Raw genomic sequence first — 13284 nt, forward strand, 5'->3', positions numbered from 1 at the left:
AGAAACCTGTAGGCACTTTATGTTCACATCACTGTATTGTTGTGTTACAGATTCTTGACAGAACTACACTGTATTACCATGCATCACAAAGTGCTGTACTTTCAGTAAATGCTTTAACCTATTAAAGTCCCAAAGTGATTTTTGCCTGCACGGGGGTTAAGTGTTATCAATGCAGTTGACCAAATATTTCTGACTTGTATTTGTGATGCACAAATCAAAATCAGCCACGGGATTGAGGCCAACTTGTACAAGTATTTTGGCTTGATTACATTTGCAATACAGGCTTGATTAGAAGAGAGAGAGAGAGAGAGAGAGAGAGAGAGAGAGAGAGAGAGAGAGAGAAAGAAAGTGGAGGAGAACCATGAAAGCAAAAAGGAAAATATCAAGCCTGCCAGGCATGCTAACAATGCAGTGTTTCTGTTAATGCCACCAATTATAGCAGCTGGTCTTAACAAGGTGCTGCTATGTTCAAGGTAATTGACTTATTAGTGTATGGGGCTGTGGGAAGTTAGCTGTTGATGTCATTGTATACTGGGACCAATCACTTCTTAGGTGTCATGGCAACTGTCTTTGCATGTGGCTGAGCTCAGTCTGTCTATGCCTATGTACCACTTGATGTTTGTTCAAAGGAATGTTAGAAAAATGCATATAATGTGATTTCATTATCAATGCAGATGTCAAGGCCAGTGCCAAATTGTTCCTGTTCTTGTACATTAAGCAGAAAAAAAGAATGTTTGCAATGCACAGTTTTTGCAGGATTTATAGGCGAAAATGTCAGCTCTCTATTTTGCTCTATGAATCATTTGCAGTTTTTGAGATGACAGACACACATATATACTGTAGTCAATCCTCTGCCTTATGTTATACAAGGGAATGTGAGAAATGAATGACGTGACTGAAGTGAAGAAGTGAGAAGTGGCTGACGTGAGGATGACTCTGGAAAGAGTAAACCCACGGAAGGCTGCAGGACCAGAGAATATCCATGGAAGAGTGCAGATCAGCTGGCAGATGTTTTCACTGATATTTCCCTGAACACCTCCACTGCCCCAAAGTGCTTCAAAACCACCACCATTCTATCTGTGCAGAAGAAGTCATCAGTGTCCTGCCTCAATGACTACCGTCCTGTGGCATTCACCCCCATCATCATGAAGTGTTTTGAGAAGCTTGTCAAGAAACACATCAAAACCCTGCTGCCACCCGCACTGGACCCCCTACAGTTTGCATACCGTCAAAATCGCTCAACAGATGATGCAATATCCACCACCCTCCATCTGGCCCTCTCTCTTCTGGACAAAAAAGACACCTACGCTCGAATGCTGTTCATAGACTTCAGTTCAGCATTCAACACTATCATTCCTCAGCATCTGATAGAAAAGCTGAGCCTGCTTGGACTGAACACCTCCCTCTGCAGTTGGGTTCTGGACTTCCTAACCGACAGACCTCAGTCAGTCAGCATTGGAAACATCATCTCCAGAACCCCCACACCGAGCCCCGGAGCCCGTCAAGGCTGTGTGCTTAGTCCTCTACGGTTCACTCTGCTGATGCATGACTCTGCAGCCACGCACCGCACAAATCACATCATAAAGTTTGCTGATGACACGACCGTGGTGGGTCTCATCAGCAATAAAGAGTCACCATACAGAGAGGAGGTGCTATGGTTAACAGACTGGTACAGAGCCAACAACCTGTCTCTCAATGTAGAAAAAACAAAGGAGATGGTTGTTGACTTTAGGAAGACTAGGAGTGACCACCTGTCATTGTACATCGATGGCTCTAATGTGGAGATCGTCAAAAGCACCAAATTCCTTGGTGTCCACCTGGCAAAGAACCTCACCTGGTCCCACAACACCAGCTACTTAGCCAAGAAAGCCCAACAGTGCCTCTACATCCTGCGCAGGCTGATGAAATCCCATCTCCCACTATCCATACTCAAAACCTTCTCTAGAGGGACTATCGAGAGCATCCTGAGCAGCTGTATCACTGTCTGGGCTGGGAACTGCACTGTCATGGAGCGCAAAACCCTACAGAGGATAGTGAAGACAGCCGAGAAGATCATAGGTGTCTCTCTTCCTTCCATCACGGACATTTACACCACTCGCTGCATCCATAAAGCCACCAGCATTGTGGCTGATCCAACAAACCCCTCACACTCACTGTTCACACTCCTGCCATCTGGAAAAAGGTACTGAAGCATTAGGGCCCTCACTACCAGACTGTGTAACAGTTTCTTCTCCCAAGCCATAAGGCTCCTGAATACTCAGGGACCGGACAGATCTCTCTCTCACACACACACACACACACTCCATCTGACCTTTCTATATACCACAATGTTACACAGCCACTGTACGCCATTGTATGGATGAATAGCCATTGGATTCAGTTGTTCCCTATGAACACATCTGCACTTTGTCATGTTCTATATCCTGTTCTTACTACTGTCATGTCACAATGATACACCTATCATGTCTGACGTTTAGCATTATTTACTTAACATATTACATCTGCTGAGTGTGCATTGTCTTGTCCTGTCCCTGCACTGTGCTGACCTGTCTTGCAGGAGTTGCATATTTTTGCACTTGTACTTTTTGTCTGTTGTCTGGTACATCTATGTTGTGTTGTGTAGCACCATGGTCCTAGAGGAACGTTGTTTCGTTTCACTGTGTACTGTACAAACGTATATGGATGAAATGACAATAAACTCACTCTTGACTCTTGAAATGAAGAAAATGCAGTTTGCTTATGTGGGACTGCAAGGAAATGACATCATTGTCAGGTAAATGTAATATCTGGAAATGTAAAATATAGGTTTTTGGACTGAACAGAGAAATAGATCAGTAGTGTATTATATAGACAGCAAATAGTTTCTGCCACATGGCTTGCTTATGGATAGAGAACTGTCTGAAAAGAATGAAAAGTTTCTGTGACCAATTTCTGTGGCAGTGCTATGAAATGTTTCTTTTTTTTAAAAAAGAAATCCCTCTACAGTTTTGATTCATGATTTATTCCCATGAGTAACTAGATAAGTTGTTGACAGAAGGTGCAATTGAAAGAAAAAATAGGAAAGATCTAATGAAAAATGCAAAGATTTTATTTATCGATAGTTTGTCCTGGGCATTGATAGACTCCTGTAAGCCGATTTGAATAATAATGCCATACAAGTATTTCACTATACTAGGCCACATGCTGCATCATGACACATATAATTACATTATAAGTAAGTCTGTAAACATAATTAAAGTAGCTCTAAGTTTTACATACACATGTAAATTTTAATTAAAGCAGTATTATGTGGCTTACATTCTTATAAATGTGATTTGCTCTCGGAATAAGGCTAAAAAATCTATAAGCAAGTAAGAACCTTCAAACCCTAATCTATTAATGATCAGAAGAGACTGCTCAGGAAGGGCTTTTAGCTAAAGGCGCAGCTAAAGAACCAGCACAGCTAAAGAACCAGTGACACCAATAGTGAAAGGGTTTCACACATATAAAATATAATGTACAGTACTGTTAACCTGTCCATAATAAGAGCTTTAGTTGCTATAACCTCTGATTGAAGTATCCCCCAGAAATGGAAGACCATTAATTTATTCATCTGAAAGGGTTCTATATCAATTTATTTTTTACATTACATTTTACACTCCCATGACTGCTGGGTCAAAGCAGTTCATCTTGAACATATGTTTATTTCAGAAAGCGCTGAGCATTTCTTTATTGCCTACTTTAATGTAGTTCTATCACAAACTTCTTGGCTGCGGGGCCCACTAATGAGATTTAGCCCCTGAGCCCACTGGTACCTTAAAGTTTATGCTTCTAAGTATTGATATATTACCTGTGTTATTTTGAGGTAGACATATAAATAAGGTACCTCAGATACAATACATCAACCACACTTTGGTTGATTCCTGTGCAATCAATTCTGCTGCCCTACAGTCCAAGTGATTAGAGTGTGTTTAATTCACACATGTGAGTGCAAAGGGGCATTGCAGACATTGCCTAATTCTGCCAGTTCTACAGTAAGGGGCATATTTATCATGCTGTGTAAAAAAATGGAACCCAAAAATAATTAGTATATTTTAAAGTTGCGTACTGATTTAAGGAGACACAGTGGAAATGGAAGATGCAAAAAACTGGATTGTGCATTCTGTAAAGCTTTTGATTATGTCAAAACTGGACAAGAAGATACAGTCAAAAATAATATAGGAATATAGATTGGTTCAAGATTGGTAGACTGGACATATAAGAACCCGACACATAACATAAAATAATATCAGAGGAAGTTGACTGAAAATTTGATTAGTGGAATTAATATAATATTGAGGTTAATGGCACAACATCCATAATCAATAGTGAAAAGAACATAGTGTAATGATAATAAAATAATAAATAATAAGAAAAAAAGGTTATGACAACAAAAAGTACAGATAACTTGAGAGTTGATTGTGAAGACATAGAAGTGGAAGTTTTTGCCTGCTTGAATCAATTATTAACAACAAAGCATACAGCAGTCGAAATACACTGCCAATTGACACATGGTAGAACCAGGATAAAAGACCTAGAAAATATCTTCAAATGTACTGATGTATATACAGTATAAAACAAAGATCAGCATGGTCACTCATGATGAATGTGAAAGCTAGACAGTAAAGAAGCAGGACAGGAAAGTATTTATGCCATTGATCTTTGCAAAAACTTTTGAGAATACAGTGCATAGAAAGGAAAATAAACAAATACATCCTTGAGCAAATGAAGCCTGACTTTGCACTTGAAACACAAATGACCAGATCAAGGAGACTATGTTGGACATATGAGAACTCCTCATTAATTGGATAATTATACCAAGTATTTAGCATTAAATAACCTATTGCTAGATCAGTAGTTGGGGCTGATTTAAGTAAGGTTGCTATATTACCCCTCAGTAAATCAGAACCTTTCAAATGTAAGGTTCTTTTTCATTACTGGATTGCATTGAATTGTTCCAACATGTAAAATTATTGTCAGAATACCTTCAACCTATATGTGACACACTCTGTACTTTGTATAGTAGGTGGCAGCAACACATTAGACTGTGCCTTATTTAGTTATTTTTCCCAGGACACTAGAAAAAGGGAGGTCTGAATGGTTGATAACCAATATAAGGGGTGTGGTACAGAGAAGGGGCCTCTTTGGCTTATGTGTCTGTATTATTAAATGAGCATTTGCCAAAAACTAGGTAATAGCAGGTTAGCAGAAATGGAGCTCACATTATTCTTTCGGGATATGAGCTTGTGCCAGAGTGCAAAGTGCCAGTAAACTCCATATAAGGTCATAAACTGCATAAAAAACTATGCAAAGAATAAATACCTTCTATAGCAGTGTTACTGCACCCAGATTTTGCTGGACCCGAAGACCCAGCATATTTTCATGGGATACATAGTTGTATAGTTACTGTAAGTTGGGTTGAAAAAAGACCAAAGTCCATCAAGTTCAAACCCTCCAAGTGAAACCCAGTGCACATACTTACCCACTCTCAAGCTGACTCCTCCATACACTCACATAAACTCTATATACCAATACCTATATTAATTGTAGATTACAGTGTTACTATAGTCTTATTTATGCTTGTCCAAAAAATAATTGAAGCCACTCTTAAAGGCTTTAACAGAATCAGCCATCACAACATCATATTTAAGGGCATTCCACAATCTTTTTGTCCTCACTGTAATGAACCACCTACACTGCTTCAAATGAAAGTTCTTTTCTTCTAGTCTAAAGGGTTGTCCTCTGGTACAGTGATCCACTTTATGGGAAAAAAATATATCCTGCTATCTGTCTATAATGTCATCTAATGTACTTATAAAAGTAATCATGTCCCCTCACAAGTGTATTTTTTCCTGAGAGAACAACTCCAACCATGTCAATCTATCCTTATTATTTAAACCTTCCACCCCTCTACCCAGTTTAGTTGCATGTCCCAGCTACCCTTAAAAATGTAGTACATCCTGTCTAGGATTAGTAAAAAAAAAAAAAAAAAGATTGGCCAGTCCCCAACATTACAGAAGCAAAACTAGCATTTCAATTGCAGCAGCATAGCAAGTTTTCCCTCCATATCAAAGATATATGCATTTAAAGTGCTATTCTTGAAAAAGACAAGTAGTGGGAAAGAAGGAGATGGTTATTAAATGTTTAGATATTTATAATTCTTCCCACTGTCCTATCTAGAAGAGAGATGATAGTTGAACCATTTGTGTGCTGCCAATGCTTGGCCCTTTATCAAGCTAGATAAAGGCCAAACAATGCCTAAAATGTTGCTGTAATGCCCTAAATGTGCAATACTTGCATTTTAATCTATACAAATTTTCATGTCACAGTGGGAAGTGGCCATTGGAGACCATGCACTACTCTGAAGTACTAACCAATCATTGTGCTGATGACTTGCTGTCTGTTTATCTCCCTCTGATATGAACTGCTGGACTCTACCCAAATGAGAATCATGAAAGCTTCTCTCAATATGTCAGTTCAGATATGACATTACAACATTTTTATCTGATTGAATTCTAACTGCACATGCCTTTATATTCATCTGAAAAATCTTTAGGGCTAGAAACAGTGCTTCGAGGTCTCTGAAATTAGAGGTAAGGTTTCTTTTCATGGATCACCAAGTTCCTTGAGACTCCTCATGTGTGCACCCCAAAATTGGCAGGTGTCATCTGTGGCAGCTGTTATCCGTTATGTATCTTTTTCATCTCAGTCTCTCCATCTCTTCTGATAATCAGTGGCATTAATGACTGCTTTAATAAAATTAGAAACAGCCTCATCCTGGAACACTGCCATATACACTTCATTATCCGAAGAATGGACCTCATCCAATATAGTTAGCCTCATCAATAGTACTTATAAGCAAAGGTCTGATTTCAGTAAGAGACTGCTTTAAGAAATCTTTTATCCAAGAAAGAGAAGCATCCTCTGGGTGACATGGACAATTCAATTCAGCCAATTAATCCTGCCATTACAGTTGACTGGAAGAGGATTTTCACACTCTCTGCAAATTAAATGTCTGGTCTTAGATGGATAGACAATAAAAACTTCTCACCAGGTATGCGGAATCCCATACTATATGACTGGAGTATAAGCGGCTTGTGGAACATACTGTACATGATATACTAGACAATAACTACTCAGTACTCTCTCTAAATAAGTTGGTAGAAAAATTTCCATTTATACCTAAGTCTGCAGATCATTCATTTCGCAAACACTACAATCAAACTCCTAACAAATAATGACAAAAGTAGAAGAACAAAAATAGGAAACTCACAACTTCGCACATCTACCAAACCATTAAACCACTTCTAGACGTAGATAACGAAGATAAACCTAATTTCAAATGGATTAAGGAGATACCTAATACCCCAGAATCAGACATCTTGAAACAACATACTAAAATTATGACATTACTTCTGGCAAGCAGATATCAGGAAATGTCATTGCAAATTCTCCACAACTCATATCTTACTCCACTCAGAAGATTTAAGATGGGCAACCTCTCCTCTGATGTATGTTTAAAATGCCATGCTCCTGAAGCAAATCTGATACATACCATGTGGTCTTGTCCCTTAATGCAATCTTTTTGGAAAGAAGTCATTTTGTATGGTGCACAGATGATAGGGAAACCCCTCAAATACACATAGAATGGGCTCTATTTAGTACACTTACTTCATTTACACAAATCACGAAAACTGAAAAACACCCCATGGGCAGATTGGCGGCAGCTGCCAGAAAAACGATACTGCAACAGTGGCTACACACTGACCCCCCATCAATGACATTGGTGAAACAAAATCTACACCATATTTTCCATATGGATTGGCTTGAAACCATAACCAGGAAAGAACACAACACATCAAAATTCTTCAATACCTGGTCTACCTACATAGCACACCTCCCACAACAAATCAAATGCCTCACAATCTACACCTTTAGACATATGTCATGGTATGATATGGAAGTTCTCAAGGATCACCTTTTAATCATGGAATCATCCCAATATCTAGCAACACTACGACAAGAACCATTAAGGCCCGATACCGTGCCTCCCAGAAGTCATCAAACTAACAGACTACTGACCTCCTATCTGAACTAATCCTCACAGGTCCTAACCCCCCAATGCTATAAACCATAACTGAGCTGAATGTTTAAAATGTTATTAAAATATTATTGAACAGCTTTATATTTGGAATCACAATTGCTATATTCTCCGCTTTATGGAAACATGTATAAATATTTAATGTGATTATACTTTGTCGTTTACAATAAAAAACAAGTTATAAAAAAAAAATGTCTGGTCTTAGAACAGTTTTTCCCTCTACTGCTTCTTGATTGGACATTTTGAAACAAGAAAACAACCATAGAGTTACATTGAAGAGAGCCAGGAGTGAAAATTTTAAAAATTAGAGGGGGCGTGAGCATGAGCTTTCCAAGGAAAGCACTGCCCCAAACTATCGCAATAACAGAACTCCACAGTGACCATCATGGAGACACCTGTGTTATCAGGAAGCACATATTTGAGAATCTGTTCCCCTGAACAAGGAACACCGACTTGTGAATAATAAATCACGCAGTTTAATAAATAGTGCTGTAATATTTGTATACATATCCCCCCTTTCTCGCCCCTTGTCTTGTGCAAAGAATCTTGGCCAGCCTCTTTTTATAAATCAGGCCATACCCTTTCAATACCCTTTATCAGCTTCACCCCATACCCTTTATCCATACCCTTTATCGATACCCTTTATCAGTCATTGGACTTTTTTTATCTTGTGATATTCCGTTTGATCACAGAAGACCAAAACTGCATGCATATGCTAGATGAGGCCTTTCCATTGCTTAATAGTGAAGGAAAATACCTTGCTGGCCTTTCCTGCTGCTGACTACTGTTTCATGCAACAATATTATAAATATGCACCCCTCAGTACTTAACTGTCTAGACTACCAGTTTGTCCACATCCCCCTACAATGATTAGACATCCTGGATATATGTACTTGTTCTGTATAGTCACTGACATTCATTACTATGCAAACCAGGTACACTTGTAATAGTACTAAAGCTGGCTATAGATGCAAAGATACAGTCATGTGAAACAAAGATTCATACGATTTTCAGATTGTGTACTGGTGTGTTGACTGGACAGGGTTAAAAGATTTTTATTGGCTACCGCTAAGATGTCTGCATGTATTGCCTGTTATTATATATGAGTAACTGGATCAACTTGCTTGCTTACTGCCTTGTAAAGTATTGTGTACCATTGTGGTGCTAGATGAATAAGTTCTGTTTTAAATAGTTAGGTTTCACTGCCAGCCAAACCATTGTTCCTTCTGTGGAGAGTTATTTGGTGTATGTCAAGCAAAAACAGCTTCAGTTCCACTTCTTAATGAAATAAATTAAGTTCTATTGAATTCTGAAATTTGTTGCAGTAAAATGCCACTTTGCAAGCAACATAACTTTCACTTCTTAAACTACATTCAGATCCAGTCCTGTGTATTAGAAGACTGTATACCACGTTTGACCCCTCTAATCACATATTCACTGCTTTCTGCAAGCTCCAGAAGAAGGTAATAATCAAAATTATTTAATATAATAAATCCTTCCCTTATCTTAAGCTGAACGCAGATGTTCAATTATTATTATCCTTCATTAATATAATGCAGACATATTCTGCAATTCTACAGTCCAAGCAAGATGGCTCATAGTAATTCCGTGAAAAGGCAGATGTGCTTATAATATGGCCTTTTTGCTAAGTAATAATTGTAACTCAGCAGTTTCCTGCTAACAAGCTCTCACTTTGTGATATTCCTTGTCATGTTTATTGATAGCAATTTATCACTTCAACATGAGGTGTCATTAATTGTCAAATAATAGTTTTTTTATTTGAGCTCTAGTGCATGCCTTTGTGATATCCCATTTTCATTACTGCAATGCAATGTTCTAGTAATGTGAATATAAAATGAATATGTACATTGACACATTCTCCAGACTACCTACCAATTAACACCAGTCTCACAGCTAGACAACTAGGTTGGAACACTTAAAAATTAGTGATATCGATCAGACCTGCCCAGTATTTTGCTATTCACTATTTCGTTATAAATATTTCAAATTCTGGTAAAACACAAAAATCTGTATATTTTGTTGTATTCTTAGAATAGACTGCCAATCTCACCCCCCCTCTCCATCATTCTTCTCCTCTGTGTTCTGAGTGCCCTTTCTTTGACAACCATTCTTCCAAAACTGATGTTCTCCTCACTAAACATCGTCTACATGACTGGGCCCAGTTACTAAAATTTGGATTTCACAAATTTGGATTTTTCTCTTTAAAAATTTTTTTTTTTATTTTTTTAATTTCTATAAAACTTTAAACATTTTAATTTGTGTATGTGTAATAACCACAACGAACTCTGATGCATAACTTTGCAAAGTAAAACCAGTTGAGGTCCTATAGAACTCAGAGGGAGCTGCTCTGATTCTTACTGGACACTTTTTTTTTAGCCATTTTTCACTAGTAATTGTCTGAAAAACTCACATTTTTTAGAGGTTTTAGATGTATTTGTAGTTTTAGTGCATAGTTCAATGTTTTTTTTCCACTTGCATTTTTTATATTCTGAACTTTTAATAACTTTCATGACATTGGTGGAGAATATCATAAAATGGTGGCTCAAGAGGGAAGATTTAAAAAGCAATCTTTATGTAAATATATATTCCAGTTTTGTAAGATTCTTTAATATGTCACTCAATATGATCTGTTACTTAAGTATTTTGTTGTTATATTTGTAGAAATAAGTCAAATCAACTGGACTAACTGTGGATTTTTTTTTCTGCTTTTTTTCTAGTTATTCTGAATTGAGAAAGCCAGGTGAAACATGTGTGTATGGATGCTGGGTTTTCATTTGGAGGGGTTGAACTTGAAGGGAAAAAACACAGCAAGTCCAGTTGATTTGACTTACTTCTATAGATATACCATGACCCGGATGAACGAGAATCTTCACAAACATTTTGTGGGTACACTTTAATAGTGGTTTTAAAAAGCTCTAACACCACTAAAATGCAACTTTAATAAATGGGCCTCTTACTGTGAATTTCAAGTTCCATTTAAAACAGGAATTGCTGCAATTTAGATCCTTAAATGAAAACTATACCCCCCGAACAATGTCGGTCTCTTTAAAAAGATATTGCATGAAACAGCTCATATGTAAAACCCTGCTTCATGTAAATAAACCATTTTCATAATAAAATACTTTTCTAGTAGTATGTGCCATTGAGTAATCATAAATAGAAAATTGCCATTTTAAAAAATAAGGGCCGCCCCCTGGGATCCTACGATTTACTGTGCACACAAACATACCAACAAACCAAAATTTGTTAGGTCACATGAGCCAATTAACAGACAGAGTTGTGTATTTTTCTTCCACACTTCTTCCTGTTACAGTTAGAGTTGTAGTATTTCTGGTCAGGTGATCTCTGGGGCAGCTCACAGACCATCACAAAATGGTGGCGCAAGGCAAGAGATGTAAAAGGGCAATATATAGACCAGTTTGATAAGATTCTTTAATATGCCACTTAATATGATGTAAGCTATCTGTTGCTTAAGTGTTAATTTTGGGGGTATAATTTTCCTTTAAATTCTTCTCAGTTGGGTTGAGGAATATATGTACAGATATTAGGGGAGAGGGTAATGTTCAGGGACCGAACCTGGAGGATATGTGGGAGTTAAAGTCGGGGGAACTTAATTGCTACAATCCTGTGTATTATCATTGTCAAAAATATTCTAGGCATTAACTGTCCTTTATGTGCCCCAAAACAAACAAATTATTTACCATACTAAACTTCAACCTTTTCTTTGTTTTATTTGACAGTGTAACAATTGTGTATTTTAAGAAAAAATACAACACAAATTGAGGTGACAATATTGTTGTTTAAAAGTTGGTGAGATATAGAACTAGCATTTCTGCAATGGAAATCACAGATATGAGTAATGGACTAGATATCACCCCATGCACTCTATATTTATGTGAGTTGATAATTAACAAAATTCAGTTTTATGACAGTAAATTTTAATGTACCGGGTACTTTCGTTAAATCTTAGTATTTACCTATATGACAACTGCAAGGCTATTATTTAGCATTTAGCAAAATCTCATACATGATGTAGGTGCTTGCAGATATACCCATATTTATTTGTTTTATATCTAAGCTTGTTTGGCCATATATTTTTTGGTGCTTCAAATAAGTGGGTCAAAGAAAGTGATTGTAAGAGTTTAGTTAGCAACAGTCCCTAGGTTTTGTGGCATATTTAACTTGAAGATGCTCTTGTTACAGCAGATATAATTGAGGAGGTCCTTGAAGATCTCTGTCAAGATCCACTCTCTTTCATCAGATACTAACATTGATGATTATCAGGTTGAAGCAGGTCAGCTGAGCCTCCAACATATAGACGTCAACAAGTCCCTGTATATTGTTTTCCATTTCTTACAATAAAATATTTGTTGTTTTTAACTTTATCTTTGAATAAAACTCATGAAAGCAAACATTTTTCTTTATTGTTATTATAGTTTTTCAACATGTATAACAATGATACATATTGTGACATAAACAATGACACATAACATGAATAAACATCTCACTGTTGTATTATTTATGGACAATGGTATCTTGGTACTTCTGTATGCTGCACATTACATATATTGGACCAGATTCAATTGAATCTGGCCCATTATTTCATTATCTGTGTTAATCTATGTGTATATGTGTGTGTATATGTGTGTGTGTATATATATATATATATATATATATATATATATATATATATATATATATATATATATATTTAGTTGAAATTTTACTTACCGTAATTTCCCTTTCCTTTTAGTCCAATCAGCAGCACACACAGAGATTTCGGACCAGTAGCCGAGCTTCAGAACCCACCCCTTCCCCCTTACATCATGTCTTTTACAAGTAATACAACCACACTGAATGCCGAATATATTTAATTAGGTGGGCTTACTTGTGCTGCTGATTGGACTAAAAGGAAAGGGAAATTACGGTAAGTAAAATTTCAACTTTCCTTAACGTCCAACAGCAGCACACACTGAGATATAGCAAGTAAACAAAAAAAGGGGGGGTTAGGTTTCAGATTCCTTCACCATTGATTGGAGAATAGACCTACCAAAGGCCACATCCTGGGAAGCATTGATGTCCAGTCTATAATGACTAGCAAATGTATGCAGATTTGCCCATGAAGCTGCCATGCAGATCTAGGA

This window comes from Xenopus laevis, chromosome 3S (genome assembly GCF_017654675.1).
Source record: "Xenopus laevis strain J_2021 chromosome 3S, Xenopus_laevis_v10.1, whole genome shotgun sequence".
NCBI lineage: Eukaryota > Metazoa > Chordata > Amphibia > Anura > Pipidae > Xenopus > Xenopus laevis.